We start from the raw sequence: 20,264 nt of genomic DNA, 5'->3' as shown, positions 1-20,264 counted from the left end.
AATTTCACATGAATCTAACCTCCATCCTCCCAGATCTCATATTCTTGCTTTGTTAACATATATCACCAATACTACCTTACACTTTTTCCTTGCTTACACAATTACCTTTCCCCGGCACTAATACTTTCCTTTAAAGTGAACGTAACCAGCAACAAGAAATTAGAATAAGAAGAACAAAGTGACAAAGAGAAGATATAACATTTACGCAAAAACAACAGCTAATTAATCTCTAAGAGTAGACAAAGAAGCTAAGGAACTGATTAAACCCGTCAAGATAAAATGATGACCAGACAGCAACAAAAAGCTACAAACCAAACCAGTAATCAGGAAAACATGGCTGAATCCAATCAACAAACTAAAAATCAGGAAGGGGAACAGAACTTCGCTCAAGCAATGAAAGATTTCAGAACATTTATCACCGACAAATTTGATGAAATAATGAAAGAGGTTAACAACATGAAGACAACACTCGGAGGGGAAATTGCAGACATACGCAAAAAGATAACAGATATGATGGGAATGAACACCACAGTTCAAGAAATCAAAAATACACTTGCAGCAAATATCAGCAGACTAGAAGAGGCAGAGCAGAGAATTAGTGATGTGGAAGACAGTACATCAGAAATCAAACAGATAGTAGAAGGGGTTGATAAAAAGATAGAAAAAATCCAGCTAGGACTTAGGGACCTGAATGACAATGCAAAACGCTCAAACATACGTATTATAGGCATTCCAGAAGGAGAAGAGAAGGGAAAGGGGTCAGAAGGAGTGATGCAAGAAATAATGGCTGAAAACTTCCCAAATCTACTGAAAGAGACAGAGGTACATATCCAAGAAGCACAGCGCACTCCACTAGCCATAAACCCCAACAGGCCCACCCCAAGACACATACTTGTCAAATTATCCAATGCTCAAGACAAAGAGAAAATCCTAAAAGCAGCAAGAGAAAAGAAAACCATCACATACAAGGGAAGCTCCATAAGATTAAGTGCTGACTTCTCATCTGAAACCATGGAGGCAAGAAGGCAGTGGTATGATATAATCAAAGTACTAAAGGGAAAAAATTTCCAACCAAGAATACTCTATCCAGCTAAACTAGCATCCAAACATGATGGAGAGTTCAAAATATTCGCAGATAAACAGAAACTGAAAGAGTATACCAACAAGAAGCCTCCCCTTCAAGAAATTCTAAAGGGAGTTCTGCAGGAAGAAAGGAAAAAACAGGACAGGCAGAGTTGGAGGAGAGTGTAAGAGCAACAAAAAAAGACAAAAATAGAAGGGAAAAAAAATACAAACAAAATATGACAAACACAAATCCAATCAAAATATAGCTAACACAAATAAGTCCTTGAAAATAATAACATTGAATGTCAACGGATTAAACTCACCTAACAAAAGATTCAGACTGGGACATTGGATAAGGAAATATGACCCATCAGTATGCTGTCTACAAGAGACACATCTTAGACCCAGAGACGCATGGAGATTGAAAGTGAATGGCTGGAAAACAATCATACAAGCAAACAATAACCAAAAAAAGGCAGGAGTAGCTATATTAATATCAGACAAAATAGACTTTAAAGGTGAAACAATTGTGAGAGACAAAGAAGGATACTACATTTTAGTGAAAGGGACAATCTGTCAAGAAGATCGAACAATCATAAATATTTATGCTCCTAACAAGGGTGCCTCTAAATATGTGAGGCAAATGCTGGAAAAACTAAGTGAAACAATAGATGCATCTACAATTATAGTGGGGGATTTTAATACACCACTATCTACCTTGGACAGAACATCTCAAAAGAGAATCACTAAAGAAACAAAACACTTGAACAATATATTAGAGGAGCTGGATCTAATAGACATATGTAGATCATTACACCCAAACACAGCAGGATATACATTTTTCTCAAGCACACATGGATCATTCTCCAAGATAGACCATATGCTAGGCCACAAAGAAAAGCTTAATGAATTCAGAAAGATTGAAATTATACAAAACAATATCTCTGACCACAGTGGAGTGAAGCTGGAAATTTGCAAGGGACAGAGGCCCAGGTTTCACACCACAATTTGGAAATTAAACAGCACACTCTTAGAAAAACAATGGGTCAAAGAGGAAATCTCAAAAGAAATCAATGACTACCTTGAAACAAATGATAATGATAGCACAACATACCAAAATTTATGGGATGCAGCAAAAGCAGTACTGAGAGGGAAATTTGTAGCCATAAATTCATATATCAAAAAAGAAGAAAGAGCAAAAATTGAAGAACTAACTGCACATTTGAAGGAATTAGAAAAACAACAACAAAGTAACCCAACAGGAAGAAGAAGGAAGGAAATAACAAAGATAAGAGCAGAACTAAATGAAATAGAAAATAAGAAAGCACTTGAAAAGATAAACAAGACCAAGAGCTGGTTTTTTGAGAAGATCAACAAAATTGACAAACCTTTAGCGAGACTAACAAAGAAAAAAAGAGAGAAGATGCAAATACACAAAATAAGAAATGAGAGAGGCGATTTCACCACTGACCCCACAGAAATAAAGACTATCATAAGAGGATACTTTGAAAAACTATATTCCAGCAAAAATGACAATTTAGAGGAAATGGACAAATTCCTAGAAACACATAAGCAGCCCATATTGACGAAAGAAGAAATTGATGATCTTAACAAACCAGTCACAAGCAGAGAGATAGAATCAGTCATTAAAAATCTCCCAACTAAGAAGAGCCCAGGGCCAGATGGTTTCACAGGTGAATTCTACAAAACATTCCGGAAAGAAGTAACACCAATCCTGCTGCAACTATTCCAAAAAATCGAAACAGAAGGAACATTGCCGAACTCATTCTATGATGCCAACATTACCCTAGTACTAAAGCCAAACAAAGATACCACAAGAAAGGAAAATTACAGACCAATTTCTCTAATGAACCTAGACGCAAAAATACTTAACAAAATACTTGCTAATCGTATCCAACAACACATTAAGCGAATTATACACCACGACCAAGTGGGATTTATTCCAGGTATGCAACGATGGTTCAACATAAGAAAATCAATCAACATAATACACCATATAAACAGATTGAAGGAAAAAAATCACATGATTATATCTATAGATGCAGAAAAAGCATTTGACAAAATACAGCACCCTTTCTTGATAAAAACACTCCAAAAGATTGGAATACAAGGAAATTTTTTGAACATGATAAAGAGTATATATGAAAAACCTAAAGCCAACATTGTTTACAATGGAGAAATCCTAAAACCCTTCCCTCTAAACTCAGGAACAAGACAAGGATGGCCATTGTCTCTGCTCCTATTTAACATTGCCTTAGAAGTACTTGCTCGAGCACTGAGGCAAGAACCAGCTATAAAAGGCATTCAAATCGGAAAGGAAGAAGTCAAAATTTCACTATTTGCAGATGACATGATCCTATACATAGAAAACCCTGAGAGATCTATAACAAAGCTTCTAGAACTTATAAATGAGCTTAGTAAAGTCGCAGGTTATAAGATCAATGCGCAAAAATCGGTAGCATTTCTGTACACCAATAATGAGCAAGATCAGGAGGAAATCAAGAAACAAATACCATTCACAATAGTAAATAAAAAATCAAATACTTAGGAATAAATTTAACTAAAGATGTAAAAAACTTATACACTGAGAACTATACAAGACTGTTCAAGGAAATCAAAGAAGACCTAAATAAATGGAAGAATATTCCCTGTTCATGGATAGGAAGACTAAATATTATTAAGATGTCTATCCTACCCAAACTGATCTACACATTGAATGCAATCCCAATAAAAATCAACACAGCCTTCTTTAAGGAAAAACTAACTATGAAATTTATTTGGAAAGGAAAGAGACCCTGAATAGCCAAAGACATACTGAAAAAGAAAAACGAAATTGGAGGAATCACACTACCCGACTTCAAAACATACTACAAAGCTACAGTAGTGAAAACAGCATGGCACTGGCATAAGGAGAGACACACAGACCAATGGAATTGAAAGCTCAGATATAGAACCTCACATATATAGCCATATAGTATTCGATAAAGCCATCAAACCCTCTCAACTGGGAGAGAGTGGCCTATTCAACAAATGGTGCCTGGAGAACTGGATAGCCATATGTAGAAGAATGAAAGAGGATTACCATCTCACACCTTATACAAAGATCAACTCAAGATGGATCAAAGACCTAAATATAAGAGCCAAGACCATAAAAACCTTGGAAAGCAGTGTAGGGAAACATCTACAGGACCTTGTAATAGGAAATGGATTCATGACTATCACACCAAAAGCACGAGCAGCAAAAAACTAATAGATAAATGGGCTTTCCTCAAAATTAAAGCCTTCTGCACCTCAAAGGAGTTTGTCAAGAAAGTAAAAAGGGAGCCCACACAGTGGGAGAAAATATTTGGCAACCATATATTTGATAAGAAACTTATAACTTGCATATATAAAGAACTCCTATATCTTGAAAACAAAAAGATAAACAACCCATTCAAAAAATGGGAAAAAGATTTAAACAGACACTTCTCCAAAGAAGAAATACAAATGGCTAAAAAGCACATGAAAAAATGCTCCAAATCTCTAGCTATCAGGGAAATGCAAATCAAAACTACAATGAGATACCATCTTACTCCCATAAGATTGGCAGCTATGAAAAAAACAGAAGAATACAAATGCTGGAGAGGATGTGAAGAAAGGGGAACACTCGTCCACTGCTGGTGGGAATGCAGAAGGATCCAACCATTCTGGAGGACAGTTTGGCGGTTTCTCAAAAAACTAACCATAGATTTGCCATATGACCCAGCAATACCACTGCTGGGTATATACCCAGCAGAACTGAAAACAAGGACACAAACTGATATATGTACACCAATGTTCATAGCAGCATTGTTCACTATTGCCAAAGGTTGGAATCAACCCAAATGCCCATCAACAGATGAGTGGATCAATAAAATGTGGTATATACACACAATGGAATACTACTCGGCTGTAAGAACAAATACACTACAAACACACGTGATAACATGGATGAATCTTGAGAATCTTATGTTGAGTGAAGCAACCCAGGCATTGAAGGACAAATACTACATGAACTCAATGGTATGAAATAAGAAAACTGCCTCAAAGAGCTAGAGACTGAACGATAGGCTTACAGGAAATCGGGGGGTGGAGGAAGGATGTGAGCTGATGTCTGCAGGGGTGGAATTTATGATGAGCTGGCGTTAAGTATGAACACAAAGAAGAGATAAAATGGGGGCTAGGGGTTGCCTTTGGGTGGGGCTTTGTGGGTTTGAGGGGGGCTGGGGCTGGGCGGATGGGTAATATTGCCCAAAAGTGGGGGCAGGGAGGGGTAGCATACGAACATAGGAGAGTGTCAGGTGTTGGTCGAGAGTAAAATGCTGAGAAAATCGTATCAAAATATAATTAAGAGGGTTGCCTGTTTAGGATGCTCGGAGGGGATGGTCGGATGTGAGACGGGCTCCTGGGGAATGTCTGAATGCTCATTTTGCCAGAGTGGGTGGTACCATTGGGTAGTGACCCAAGTAATGAGAGTTGGGGTGGACCCACATCCTGAGGAGAACTAATGCCATCAGATAGAGGGAACTGTATCTCTCGAGAGAAATGGTGGCTCCCAGGGCATTGGGGTAGTTGAGCAAGTTAGGCCCTGAACACTGTTGCAAGTATCTCTGGACGGGGCTCCTCAGGAAATGGAGGTTGGCTGTCGCTGTGCGCACCAAGAGGATGGGAAAATGGATGTTAAATGTGTGGAACCAAAGTAAATGTGGGGTAAGGGAGGAGTTTCACGAGAGTACACAAGGATGGATATAAAACATGTAATATTACACCATAAACATATAGGGGACGACAGACTAATAAAGTAAACCACAATGTAAAACACAGGATAACTAAAAATTTAGAAAACTGTATATCCTAAAGTATGGAACACAATGTAAGCATGGATGTCACCTTGTTTGAAAGCTATTGTCTCAGAGTCTGTACATCACTTTAAGTAAATATGATATGAATAAGTTATAAGAATATCGCTGTGGAAGGGAAAAGGTTTAATGGTAGATGTGGGGGAGTACTGTATATTGTATATATGAATTACTGTGGACTAGGGCCCTTGTGAAGAGAAGTTCAATAATTAGGGGAAAAAAAAAAAAAGAAAAGGATAGGATGTAGAATTTTTCCAAGTCAACACGTATTCTATATCTAACCTTTAAACACATCGCTATATAGCATCTTACTAGTAAGGGAACCTGACATTATATTGGGCTTCAATTTTCAGGAAGTTTTGGATCACAGAGTGATTCAACAATGGCAGCGGAGGAATACTGGTATAGGATACTATCGACAGGTGATATATGGCTGACAGGGAGCTGTACAGGGCATATGTCCAGGGTGCATGGTAATGTTTGGATATACTCATAGTGGCAACAATTAAAAACTACAGCTGGGGGGGGTACTGAGTTCCTGGCCGGAGGTGCTCTGTCGTGGTCCCTAGGGGAGCAGCGACAGTCTCCCAGGTACAGTGGTGGGGACCGGGAGGGAGTGAGGGTTCAACAGTGAGCCCCTGATACTAATGACTATGCTTGTGAGCTGATAAACCCAAAATAATAACAAGGCCTAGAGCAGCACTGTGCCTGGGAATTCCCTCTGACAGCCTTCATGTTACTCAAATGTGGCCAGTCTCGAAGCCTAACTCAGCATGTAGATGCAGTGCATTCCTCCCAGCGTGAGACACGACACCAGGGGATGAGCCTCCCTGGCACCGAGGGATCACTACCAAATACCAGCTGAAGATGGAACTAGAAAATGACCTTGAATTAAAGGTTCAATGTGGATCAGCAGAATATCCCTGTCTGCATATAATAACATGACTTTAAAATGCTGTTTGACCTAATGTAAGGGGGAAATGGAAAGCAGAAATGAGTTTATATGGCTACGAGTCTCTAAAAAAGAGTCTGGAGGCTGTCAGAAGGATTGCCCCTGTGCACAGCTGAACAGAGTCTGGGAGACAGATGGAGTGGATGCAATCCCCAGGTGTTGGTTCCTTTGAGGGCTAAAGAGACCCACGGGTTCTATGGTCATGGCAGACGGGGTTCACTGCCATGTCAGATGGCCCTTCTTTGGAGCTGGTGTTTCTGCGTGATGGAACTGGACTCAGATGGGATCTCTTTTCATAAGACTTTCATCCTACTTTACTGGAATTGTAGTTGGTGTTGAGGTTTAAGATATATTTAGGGAATTTGAATCTCTGGACTGACAATAGGATAGCCAGGCCCTGAGCGTCAACAGACTCCAGCTCCTACAATCTGATTTATTGGACTCACCTCACTCAGCCAAGATGGAGTTGAAGAAGGACAACCACCACACCATGGAGCCTAGAGTGCCTACAACTGAAAGCAGGAGGATTGCATCCAGTATCCATGTGGAATCTGAGCCTCCTCCTGACATAGAGGTGCAACAGACACAACCAATCCAAGGCCCACAGAGAAAAGGTGGCATTGGAATGGGAAAAGTGGACATGGTGGCTGATGGATATGGGGAATGGCAGGAAGAGATGAGATGTGGAGGTGCCTTTGGGACTTGAGTTCCCCTGGATGGTGCTTCAGGGGCAATCATCGGACATTGTAAATCCTCCCAGGGCCCACTGGATGGAATGTGGGAGAGTATGGGCCATGATGTGGACCATTGACCATGAGGTGCAGAGATGCCCAGAGATGTACTTACCAAATGCAATGGATGTGTCATGATGAAGGGAGTGAGTGTTCCTGGGGGGGGTGCGGGGGGGGGGGGGGGTTGAGTGGGACCTCATATAATTTTTTTCTTTTTTAATGTAATATTTTTACAAAATCAATTTAAAAAAAAACCTGATTTTCTTCCATTTCTTGCTGTGATTTTGTTATTTCCATGTTCAGTTGTTTTGATTATCTTAGTTCTTATTGTTCTATTTCTAATTTCCCTAAAATATCTGCTGCTTCATTTTCTATTCATTTTCTGTAAGTGAAGAACTAGTGGTTGTTTGGGTTCCTATTAAACTCTTCTCTCCTGGGTTTTCCCTTTCAGAGAATTTTTTTCTCATTCTTCGCGGGCTAGGCTTCTCCCAGGCTCCTGAGGAGGGCTCTTTCAGATCTGGTACCTGCTCTTCTGCCCCCACAGGCTCTTCCCTTGGGAGCCGTCTGACTCACTGCTGGCTTCAGCTACCAGTGAGACGCCGGTGACTCCCCAGGCCTTAACTTCATCCTGGGCTTCTGTTCTGAGCCCCAGAAGCATCCCTCCAGCTGCCTCTTGGAGAGCCTCCCCTGCTTTTCCCAGAGACACTCCAAGCCCAACCTCTTTCTCTCCACATTCTGGTTTTTGCAAATGGCACTGGGTTTTACCTGATGCCCATAAAGATACCCTTGGTGGTCATTTCCCCATCTTCCCTTTATAGCATGAGTCAGGGACCTGATTTTGGGGGACTGATTGTATCATCTCTGTGTATCATCTTTCCTCTGCCCCTCCATTATTATTGCTTGAATTAGCTTTCTTACTGTCCTTTGCCCTCTCTTTTCCCTTAAGCCAATCTCCACTGTCCTTCTGGCTCAGCGCTGACCAATAGAAATATAACATGAGCCCACACGTGAAAAAAAAGAGTGAAAAAGAAGCAAGTGAAATTAGTTTTAATAACATTTAATTTAAATCAGGATACAGAAAATAATACCATTTCAACACTTAATCGATATTTGAAAAGACACTCTCAGTGACATATTTCCTTTTTTTGAACTAAGATTCTGAAATCTGCTGTGTATTTTAAATGTATGGCACTCTCAGTTTAGCCTAACTACATTTCAGTTGTTCAATAGCACATGTAGCTAGGTGCTACTGTATTGGTTACCACAATTATACATCATTGCTCCTGAAATGCAAATGTGGGCATCTAAGTCCAGTGTTTATTTCATGTCTTTACTGGTGCTAACATTTGTACCTATGATTTCAAAAGTGGGGCTGTATACCCTAAGGCTGTAAATCTTAAGGTGAAGGTAGTCTAAAAGCATGGTTTCTGGATCAGCCGCAGCGTGAGCATCACCTGCTAACTCATTAGAAATGCTTCAGTTATTCACGAGGCAGTTCCTTTTGTACTTTAGGGCACATTTTATGAGGTCAGTTTCGATATGATCATATTTTACCTTGTTTGCCTAGTCTATAGATTGGTCAAACCTGATCTGCCACTTTTAAAAAAAATTTAATTTTTCAATTTTTAAATTTTTTCTTTACTAGAGAAGTTGTGGGTTTACAGAACAATCATGCATAAAAGACAGGTTTCCCATACACCATCCCACCACCACCACCTTGCATTGGTGTGGAAAATTCATTACAACTGATCATAGGACATTTTAATAATTGTACTGTTAATTAAAGTCCATGGTTGAACCTAGGGTTCCGTGTTCGTATAATATAGTTCTTTAATTTTTAATTTTATTTGAGGTGTAGGGGCTGGGGATTGAACCTGGGACCTCAAATGTGGGAAGCTGGCATTCAACCACTGAGCCACATCAATCTCCCCTGAGTTTTTTCTTTTTTTTTTTTTTCTTTTTTAAGGAGGCACTGGAAACTGAACCCCAGCTCTTCCATGTGGGAAGCAGGGGCTCAACTGCTTGAACGACATCTGCTCCCTCCCCCCTTATTTTTGTTCTTCTCTTAGTCTTGAGGGATTTGGGATGATGCCTGCTCTGACTGCTTCAGGCTGAGAGGATCTTAGATATCATGGGGAAGAGGAAATATATCTCTGAGAAACATATTTGACAAGTGCATTGAAAATTACAGGTTCGTATAAAAGGAGTAGAAGAATCATGATTAGGGGAATTTTAAATGAGTGTAACTGTTATATTTGGGAAATAGGTTTTCATATTTTCCCAAATAGGGTCCACTGAGGGTTGATTATATGAGTCTTTGTGGCTTGCCTATGGTGTCGATGTCCCTAGAGCCCTCAGGAGCACTTTTTTTTTTTTAAACGTATTTTTGTTATGAAGTTGTGAACCTACAAAACAATCATACAGGTGTATAAAATCTGAGGAGCACTTTTGATTGAGGCTTTGTTTAAAAACTCTCTTTTATTTAATATTTTCCCCTTTTGGTAAAGGTCTTTTTCCAGATGTACTGCTGATTAACACTTGTTAATAATCCCTCGATGCCAGGGAGGCTCATGCCCAGAAGTCATGTCCCACTTTGGGAGCAGGTGGTCAGTTTATTTGCAGAGCTTACCTCCACGAGGAAGTTTTCAGGAGGTAACTCTTAGGCGTTGATTATAATTAGGCTTAGTTTCATTATTACAGGAGTAAGTTTCATAAGTGCAAGCATTAAGATTGAGGGCTTTGCATAGTGGACTGTTTTCTTTTATTAGGCAAGGCTTATGTAGTCCAGAGTTTGTTTTTTGTTTTTTTTACCATCTCATTTGAGAAATAAGCAGGACTTCCCCAGGATGAAAGTTTAATATTTTGATAGCTACTGTATAAGCTTCTACCTATCCAGAAAACATACCTATGACAACAAGAATACATTTATACCCCATTCAGGTATACTTGTACTTATGGAATATATTTGTTTTATAGCTCCTGAACAACCTTTTTTTTTTTTTAAAGATTTATTTTATTTGTTTATTTGTCCCCCCCTTGTTTGTGTTCACTCTCTGCTCTCTGTGTCCATTTGCTGTGTGTTCTATGTCTTCTTGTCTTCTCTTTAGGAAGCACTGGGAACTGAACCTGAGACCTCCCATGTTGGAGAGAGGCATTCAATCACTTGAGCCATCTCAGCTCCTTGCTTTGTTGTATCTCTCATTGTCTTTCCTCTTTGTATCTCCTTGTTGCATCATTTTGTTGTGTCAGCTCACCATGCCTTCCCATTGGGCCAGCTTGCTGTCTTGCTCGCCTTCTCCAGGGGGCACCAGGAACCAAACCTGGGACCTCCCATGTGGTAGGTGGGAGCTCAATTACTTGAGCCACATTTGCTTCCCCAAACTTTAAAAAAATCATGTCAGTTTATTCCATTTATCAGCATAATTAATGACATATCAATTTGAAATTATTTTTTTAAAAGATTTATTTCTTATTTATTTCTCTCCCCTTCCCCCTTCAACCCCCTTGTTGTCTGCTCACTGTGTCTATTTGCTGCATGTTCTTTCTTTGTCCGCTTCTGTTGTTGTCAGCAGCACAGGAATCTATGTTTCTTTTTGTTGCATCATCTTGTGTGTCAGCTCTCCGTGTGTGTGGCACCATTCCTGGGCAGGCTGCACTTTCTTTCGCGCTGGGTGGCTCTCCTTACGGGGCGCACTCCTTGCGCGTGGGGCTCCCCTACGTGGGGGACACCCCTGCGTGGCACGGCACTCCTTGCACGTATCAGCACCGCGCATGGGCCAGCTCCACACGGGTCCAGGAGGCCCGGGGTTTGAACCGCGGACCTCCCATGTGTTAGACGGACGCCCTAACCACTGGGCCAAGTCCGCTTCCTCAATTTGAAGTTAAAATGAATTTTCTTTATAAAATGTTACAGGGAAACGGACTTTGGCCCAGTGGTTAGGGCGTCCGTCTACCACATGGGAGGCCCGCGGTTCAAGCCCCGGGCCTCCTTGACCCGTGTGGAGCTGGCCCATGCGCAGTGCTGATGCGCGCAAGGAGTGCCGAGCCATGCAGGGTGTCCCCCGCTTAGGGCAGCCCCACCCGCAAGGAGTGCACCCATAAGGAGAGCCGCCCAGCGCGAAGGAGGGAGCAGCCTGCCGAGGAATGGTGCCGCCCACACTTCCAGTGCCGCTGACGACAATTCCAGAAGCGGACAAAGAAACAAGAAACAAGACGCAGCAAAAAAAAGACACAGAAAACAGACAACCGGGGGAGGGGAGGGGAATTAAATAAATAAAAATAAATAAATCTAAAAAAATAAATAAATAAAAAAAATAAAATAAAATGTTACAAATATTTTATTTATATAAGCAAATCAGTATTAAAATAGGGATACCAGTATCATCGTTATGTTGAATTCATAGCTAGAGGAAGAAGTATAATTGTTAGGATGAGGGGTGAGACACGTTCTTAAAAGGTATTCTCCAATCCATAGATACATGTTTACCTTCTCAAGCAACACATATCAAGAGCAAACAGTTATATAGTGTTTGCCAAGTGCCAGATACTCTTTTTTTTTTAATGGTTGATTTTTTTGCTTTTATTAATTTGACTATTCAATCATTTATTTTTATTATAGTGGCATATATACATGTATAACATAAAATTTCACTTTCATTATACTACCGTTGGAGCTGTTTCTCATTTTGCTGGTAGATATTTCTGATCAGAATCAGTTGCGAACAATCTGCTGAAGGGTTCAAATTAACTTGTTATTCCCAGATACTCTTGAACTTATTTTACAGATTTTAACTAATTTGAACCTCTCATGCGAGATAGGTACTATCATTATTCTAATTTAGAGATAAAGAATCTGATACAGGGAGGCTCAAAATCTTGTTCAAAGTCAAAACTAAGAAGAGGCAGAGATAAGATTCAAACCAGGAGACTGATCTGAGGCTTGCCTAGAGTCTCCTTGCTGGCTAACCAGGCTATATAAACTCTTTCTTTTCTTGGGAAAAAAAAAAAAAAAAGATTTAAACCAGAGTCCATTCATTTAAGCAGAATGCTCTTCTGTCTCTCCTGCACAGCAACGTACTGTACTAACAGGTGAGAGCTTGTAGAATTGGGATTTCTTATGAGTATGGAAAGCATTGTGATAATCACTGTACTAGCATTTCCAGTTTAGTTTTCGTAAATAAATAAAGCCAGCTTTCTGTCATTTTCCTTTGCCTAGTGGAAATGACAAATCAATACAAGAGAAAAACAGGAAAACTACCAGTTAACAACAGAGATTCTAGGAATTTCAGAAAAAAATAATAAATGATACATCCAAAGATGTGTTGGTCCATTTAAAATTCTCATTCTGATAAGCTAGAATCTCACTTCAGGATCTCTATAATGTTCCCCCAAATTTTGAATGGTATACTTCTGTATATGTGTGTGTATACGTATGCACGTATATATACACACATATATAACAGGTTCAAATGGTGAAAATTTTTTATTCTTTGAGGATGGATTTTATCTAGGGATAATAAAAATCATTTAGAGCTAAGGTGGGTTGGAGAGGTAGAATTGGGCAATACTAATTTGAAGTGAATGTAAGTTCTCACTAAAAATAATGAAATGGACTTTTGAACATTCAGTTACCACCCTTGACATTTTCTTTATCTAGGATCCAGATAATTTGGAATTGATTCTATTATAAATAAGTTTTTCTCTGCTAAATTATTTCCGCCTCTCTCAATTAATGAGGCTAGTAAGTTGGAAATTTGGACTGTAAGTTCTTTGTAAATGGACTCCATATGGTTTTCCGGATTATGCAATAATGTTTACATATTGTGGTAAAAGGAGCCCTCTCAAATAATGTTGTGAAAATATAGACATTTTAATCACTTGGTTAAGTCCTTCATATACAGTTCATCAGAAGAATTTTCCCTTTTATACTTGACTTCAACTCAGTTTTCCATGTTTCTCACATTTGTGAGGAACAATCATTTACACACTTGAAGAATGGTTGAGGCAAGCGGATGTGGTTCAAGTGATAGGGCTTCCGCCTACCATATGGTTAGATCCCTGGGGCCTCCTGGTGAAAAAGAAGAAGAGATAGTGTGCCTCTGTGGCAAGCCAGCACCCACATAGTAAGCCAGTGCCCACGTGGCAAGCCAGTTCCTGCGTGGCAAGCTGAGTGCCCACACGGTGAGTTAGTGCCAGTGCGGTGAGCCAGAAACCAGGAAATGAGGTGGCGCAGCTAACAGGGAACCTCTCACATCAGAGGTCCCAGAATTGAATCCTGGTGAATCCTATAAGAGAAAAAAAAATGAGAAGACCAAAAAAAGAAATAGAAGCAGATGTGGCTCAACTGATAAGAGTGTCCACCTACCATATAGGAGGTCCAGGGTTCGAACCCAGGGCCTCCTGGCCTGTGTGGTGAGCTGACCCAAGCGCAGTGCTGCCATGCAAGGAGTGCCATCTCATGTGGGAGTGTCCCCCACATAGGGGAGCCCCACACACAGGGAGTATGCCTTGCAAGGAGAGCCTGTCCCGCATGAAAAAAAAGCGCAGCCTGCCCAGGAGTGTGGTGCTGCACACACAAAGAGCTGACACAGCAAGATGACGCAACAAAATGAGACACAGATTCCCAGTGCCGCCGAGAATGCAAGCGGATACAGAAGAACGCACCGCAAATGGACATGAGTGCAGACAACTGGGTGGGTGGGTGAGGAGCTGGAAGGGGAGAGATAAAAATACATCTTAAAGAAAAAAATACAGACTACCACACAGTGAATGGATACAGACAGCAAAAGCAGGGTGGGTGGGAGGGGGACAGGAAGGGGAATACATAAATATGTATTGTAAAAAAAGAATGATTGAGATCCATTTGTAATTTGAAAGTGAACTCTTTAAAGAGCATCGTTGCTCTAGTGGCAGAGATGGTCTCTTAACCACTGCTGCCATCTGCTGGTCTTTTGATTGTTAGATCTTAGAAAGAGCAGGCCCTAATCCTCCAGTCAAGATGATACGAAGTATAAATATCATTAACAGGTAGTATTTTAGACTCTGTATTTCCTTAAGCATGAAGATATCCCACACTGTAGTTATGAATCCTGGATCAGCAATGATTATTGGAAAACTGACCACATACTTAGAGAGTGATTAGTTAGCTATTAGCTAACAGCAGGTAGCTATTGCCCAGAGGATTCCTCAAAGGAATCCTCCTAAGATTGCTTCAGAATATAGTTTAGGACTGTTTTTCATGGCTATGTAGTAGGCCAAAAAGTAGACTGTACTTGTGAGAAAGATGCCACTGAAGCGTACGAAGACATAGTCAAAATCGTATTGACTTGCCCCTACGTATTTACCACCATTTTGTCTACTGTGGTCCTCGATATAAATGACTGGCAAATGTGGATCCAGAGTATTCCAGCTATCACTGTGAGACTACAGCCCACTGTGTGGTGTAGCACTGTAGAAGGTTTTTTTTGAAGATTTATTTTTATTTATTTCTTCCCACTTCCTTCCCTGTTGTCTGCTCTGTGTCCACTCGCTGTGTATTATTCTGTGTCCGCTTGCATTCTTGTCAGGCAGCACTGGAAATCTGTGTCTCTTTTTGTTGCTTCATCTAGCTGCGTCAGCTCTCCATATGTGCGGTGCCACTCCTGAGCAGGCTGTACTTCTTTCGTGCAGGGTGGCTCTCCTTGTGGGGCACAGCCCTTGTTAGTGGGGCTCCACTACACGGGGGACACCCCTGCGTGGCACGGTACTCGTTGTGTGTGGCAGCACTGTGCTTGGGCCAGCTCACCACAGGGCCAAGAGGCCCTGGGTACTGAACCTTGGGCCTCTTACATGGTAAGCAGACGCTCTATCAATTGAGCCACATCCATTTCCAACTGTAGAAAGTTTATCCACCCAGTACTATTCACACCAGTTATCTTGAGTTTGGTTGATTGCATGTTCTGTGATTAATGTGTGGTATCTCTGGTATGTCTGTTACTTGGTATTTCACTTTTGACAAACAAAAATATGAAAGCATTTACTACCCATAGCCCAGCTCCAATGTAATTAGCAGGGGTTTTGATACTGTGCAGCCATTCCAAACCAGGCAAGCCTTGAGCTTGCCCAGCCAGTTAATCCATTACATGATCCTCAGATTAAGATGCCAAGGCTTAGACTAATTTTTTTTTTTGAGGTACCAGGGCCGGGGACTGAATCCAGAACTTCGTATGTGGGAAGCTGGTGCTTAGCTCAACCGCTGAGTCATGTTGGTAACCCTGAGTTGGTTTTTTCGTTTATTTTGCTTATTGTTTGTTTTTAGGAGGCACCGGAAACCAAACCCGGGACCTCTTGTGTGGGAAGCGGGTGCTCAACTAATTGAGCCACATCTGCTTCCTAAACCAGTGGTTTTGATAATTGGGACAACAGCTCTGTTCTCTGTTGCCCAAATGCAGCTGCCAAGCTTTGCAAAAGGCCAAAATTTAGGGCTAGGTAATATCAGAAATTGACCATCAAAGGCAACCAACCATATCGCAGCACAAAGAACCCACTGAAGAAACATTCCATTGCCATTATCACATTTTTAAAGTGTTAGAAAGTTTGAGCCAAACAAAATGACAGCTACAGAAGAAGCAATGAAACCAGTGGTTGGAGCTGTGGCTTATTGCTCAGGGGTCCTGTAGTGCCCCCAGGGAGCTGGTTCACTGTAGTCTCGCTGTCCTTTCAAGAGCGTCGGGCTGCAGGTGGGCAGTGGTGAGGCTTGCTCTTGCCCGGCACCCCTGAGCTCCGCCTCCAGAGCCCTGGTGGGGAGCTCTTTGCTCCCTGGGGCAGCCTCACCAGGCTTTCTCTGACCAAACTTCCTTGTATTTGTATTACTAACCACACACCTGAGTTCACTGTGTTTTCAGTCCCTTGTTTTGTACTCTAGCTTTCCTTCTAGGAACATGTACATCCCAAGATGCAAAAATAAATTCTAAAAAATTATTATTAAGGAAGTTGCTACTTGAAATAAAGAAACTAGTTTATTTATTTAAGGAAGTACTAGGAATTGAACCCATGACCTTGTATATGGGAAGCAGGCACTCATCTACTGAGCTACGCCTGCTCCTCTGTCACTTTTTAAAAAGTTATTATTTTTGGATGCTGGAGACAAACATCTTTATTAAAGATACTGCCCCAAATTTGACAAACATTTCAAAACAGATGTATAAACATAATGCTTGCCTTTTCAACTGGCAGCACTTTGGAAAGACAATACTAAATGACAATACAACTTGAATTAACATTACTTCAAAATCCTTATATTTTTAACCACATAATTTATGTTCCCACATGATAAAACAAGTGATAATTTAAGTCACATGTAGCTCCATGAAATGAAAATGTGTGCTGTTTTGATGAATTGCAGTATGATATGTTTAACTATATCTGCTTTTTAATAATCCTGGTGCCCAGGATAAAACAAACAAACAAACCAAAAAAAACCTCAGATATATATTACATGTAGGTAATAACCTCTTTGCATATGTGTCTTCAAAAAATACTTTATAGAAGTGGATGTGGCTCAAGCAGTTGAGCCTGCTTCCCACATGGGAGGTCCAGGGCTCGTTTCCTGGTGCCTTCTTAAAAAAAAAAACCAGAACATTATAGCAGTATGTAAGTAGGTACTTACTTTTGCTCCCAAACTGTAGGCCTCTTTCATTTTAATAACATAATGATTTTACCTAACATGAATAAAGCTGACAAACTGTTGAAATGGAAATGTGTTGTCTCCTGCAATAAAGTAACAATTTGACAGAAAAAAAACCCTGTAGTAGCATCTGTCAGTTATTTAACCTCAGCATTTGGTCTTCTAGGGGTTGCAGCTTTTTTTCTGATGCTTGCTCACATCCACATAACCTGTACACACACAGTTCAAGCACACGCTTCAGACGCTGGTAGGTGTGCTTCCTGTTGCTCTAATCAAGTGGGAAGCGGTGTAGCTTATGTTTAACCACACTATGTACTCAACTAGTAAACACCTTAAGGCAACCATTGCAATGAGGAATTAACTTGCAGTCAGATTTACTGTTCTAGATCAAGTCAGCCTGTATATACATATGTGTATGTATATCTATGTACATACATATATACTTTATTTTTTGTATTTTGTGCGAATTTCTAATCATTCTACAATTTATGGCAAAGAGCTCACATTAAGAAAGGTCAGAAAATAGATTTATGTTTATCCTGAAGCATTTGACTTTGGGTATTATTATTATTATTATTTTTTATGCATACAATGTTGAAGTGTGAGAATTGGGTTCCCAATATCTTAAAAAAAAATTCCTAGTGACAAACATAAGTTTTTGATGAAAAAAAAATGACTTGACATATAGATACTGTATCTCCACTATCTGCCTAAAAAAATAAAAAATTTCTTATTGACATGAACACATGTCTTTAGGGGAAAAACAGAACCAGGAAAAGCTTCAAAAATACAAGGAAGCAAAGTAAAGTGGAAAAAAAAAAAAGGGAACTCAAGTTTACTAATACTGAAACTTTCAACAGGCAAAATTTCATCCTTTTGGAATCTTCATGCAACTCATTTGGAAGTTTAGTTAAATAAACTTAACTTTATTCTCATCTTCTGGCCCCAGCAGAGTTCTAGTGCTGTGACTCTGCTTGCTGTTGGTCAAATTCGCCTATTAGTCTTTTAATGTGAGCCAGCTTATTATGAAAATTCATCTATATTTTTCTTCCTTACCCGGAATTACCATTGGGACTAGACTGCTTGATCTTCTGATACTCTTGTAAAACTTCATGAACATTCTGATACTTTTTTGAGCCCAGAGAAAGGTACTTTCATTTTGCACCAAGTCTGATAAATCTTCTAGCGACAGTCTCCATCCTGGTATGCAAGGCCCTGTACTCATAATACTTGGCATTGAAGTCATCCCTGTAATTCTGGCATTGCTCATAGGAGACAACAACAATATATTTTATCAAATAATCTGGGCGTTCAAGTGTTTAGGAAGACTTTTGAGGCAGAACAGCTCTCTCTAACTCCTTCATTGGAACTTGACTGGAGTTACTTAACTTAACTTGGCAAGTTCTCTCGACAGTCTCAGTGTCATTTCTTATTTTTTTTCCAAACAGATCAGTTTTATTGATACATACTAATAAAGCATACAGTTCATCCAAAGTGTACAATTATTGGTATTTGGTGTAATCATATAGTTGTGCATTTATCGCTTCAATCATTATTAGAGCATTTTCATCGTTCCAATAATAATAATAATAATGAAAAACCAAAAAATGAAAAAAGCTCTACCCCTTAAAAATTACCTCTCAATCTTTCTATGCTTCTCCTGCTGTACACATCTGCTATTCTGTTTCTGTCTTTCTAATTTATTTCTATTTCTGTTTTGTATAGATGGAGTCAAACAATATGTAGTACCTTTTGTCTAGTTTCTTTCTCTTAGTAGATACTACTGTTTTAAATTTAAAAATTTATTTTTATATAAATTGTTACAATTACTCAATTAAAATAAGATGATAAACCACAATAACAATAAATCTACTTTAGTCAGCAGTTACACTCCCCCCACCGCCTTATTTTAGTTCATGCCTCAGTCTTGAGGTATTTGGGATGATGTCTGCTCTGACTACTTCAGGCTGAGAAAGGATATAAATATTACGGGGCAGAGGAATGAAATTGTTTTGCTTGCAGTTGGAGATATCCCTTGCTTTGGGGATGGGGCTGGTCAATCACTGTCATTTGGTTAGATGTCCAGGAAAGGCCCTAGGAACAGGAGAGTAGGAGTTGACCACATAACCTGTAGGATTTCAAGGCTCAACCAGCATAGGAGCAATTGGAAGGCTTTACATCTTTGAGAAATAAACTTAACAAGTAAGTGGAAGGTAGAAGAGTCATGATGAGGGGGTTTATAAATGGATAATTACCATTTTGACTAAAACTGTCAGAAGGTAGTCTTGAGTCTCCTGGCCTTCTGAGTGCTAGGGGAATTGGAGTTAGAATTTATAGTCTAAGAACTCAGCACTCCCTCAGTTGTCATTTGTAACTCTAACTAGTATGAAAATACCCAACGAATATCTGAACATTTTATTTACCCTATATACATGGAACAGCAACAGTCCCCCAAGTGCAAGGGCAATGACCAGTGAAGAAGGATGGTCCAATGATGAGCCCTTGATACTGATGACTATGCTTATGAGCCTGTGTGCCTGAAATTTTAACTAGGCCTAGAGCTGCAGAGTGCCTAAGACTTACCTCCTGAGAGCCTCTGTGTTGCTCAAATGTGGCCACTCTCTAAGCCAAACTTAGCGTGTAAATGCATTACCTTACCCCCAGCATGGGACATGACTCCTGGGGATGAGCCTCCCTGGTGCCAAGGGATTACTACCAATCACTAGCTAATGATGCAACTAGAAAAGGATCTTGAATAAAAGGGGAATATTGATAAAGACAAATGAGATTATATGGCTAAGAGTCTTCAAAAAAGAGTTGGGAGGTCATCAGAGGGGTCGCGCTTATGTGCATCTCAGCAGGATCCCAGAGAGAGCCAAAGTAGATACAATTAGATACAACCCCAGGTACTGTTGCTCCTGAGAGCTATGGAGACACACAGGTTCTGCAGTCAT

General features: G+C 40.1%; 1 protein-coding gene and 1 pseudogene across 7 annotated transcripts in view; one reads left to right on the top strand and one right to left on the bottom strand.

The window, feature by feature from the left end:
• The window catches only part of LOC101417375 (zinc finger protein 33B-like), a 79,658-nt gene that overhangs the window by 27,554 nt on the left and 31,840 nt on the right, over positions 1-20,264 (top strand). The gene's annotated exons all lie outside the window — the stretch shown is intronic.
• Positions 14,604-18,379, bottom strand: LOC139439178 (transmembrane protein 144-like; annotated as a pseudogene).

Source organism: Dasypus novemcinctus, chromosome 6 (assembly GCF_030445035.2).
Source record: "Dasypus novemcinctus isolate mDasNov1 chromosome 6, mDasNov1.1.hap2, whole genome shotgun sequence".
Taxonomy (NCBI): Eukaryota; Metazoa; Chordata; class Mammalia; order Cingulata; family Dasypodidae; genus Dasypus; species Dasypus novemcinctus.
This window is presented reverse-complemented; position numbering and strand designations above follow the sequence as displayed.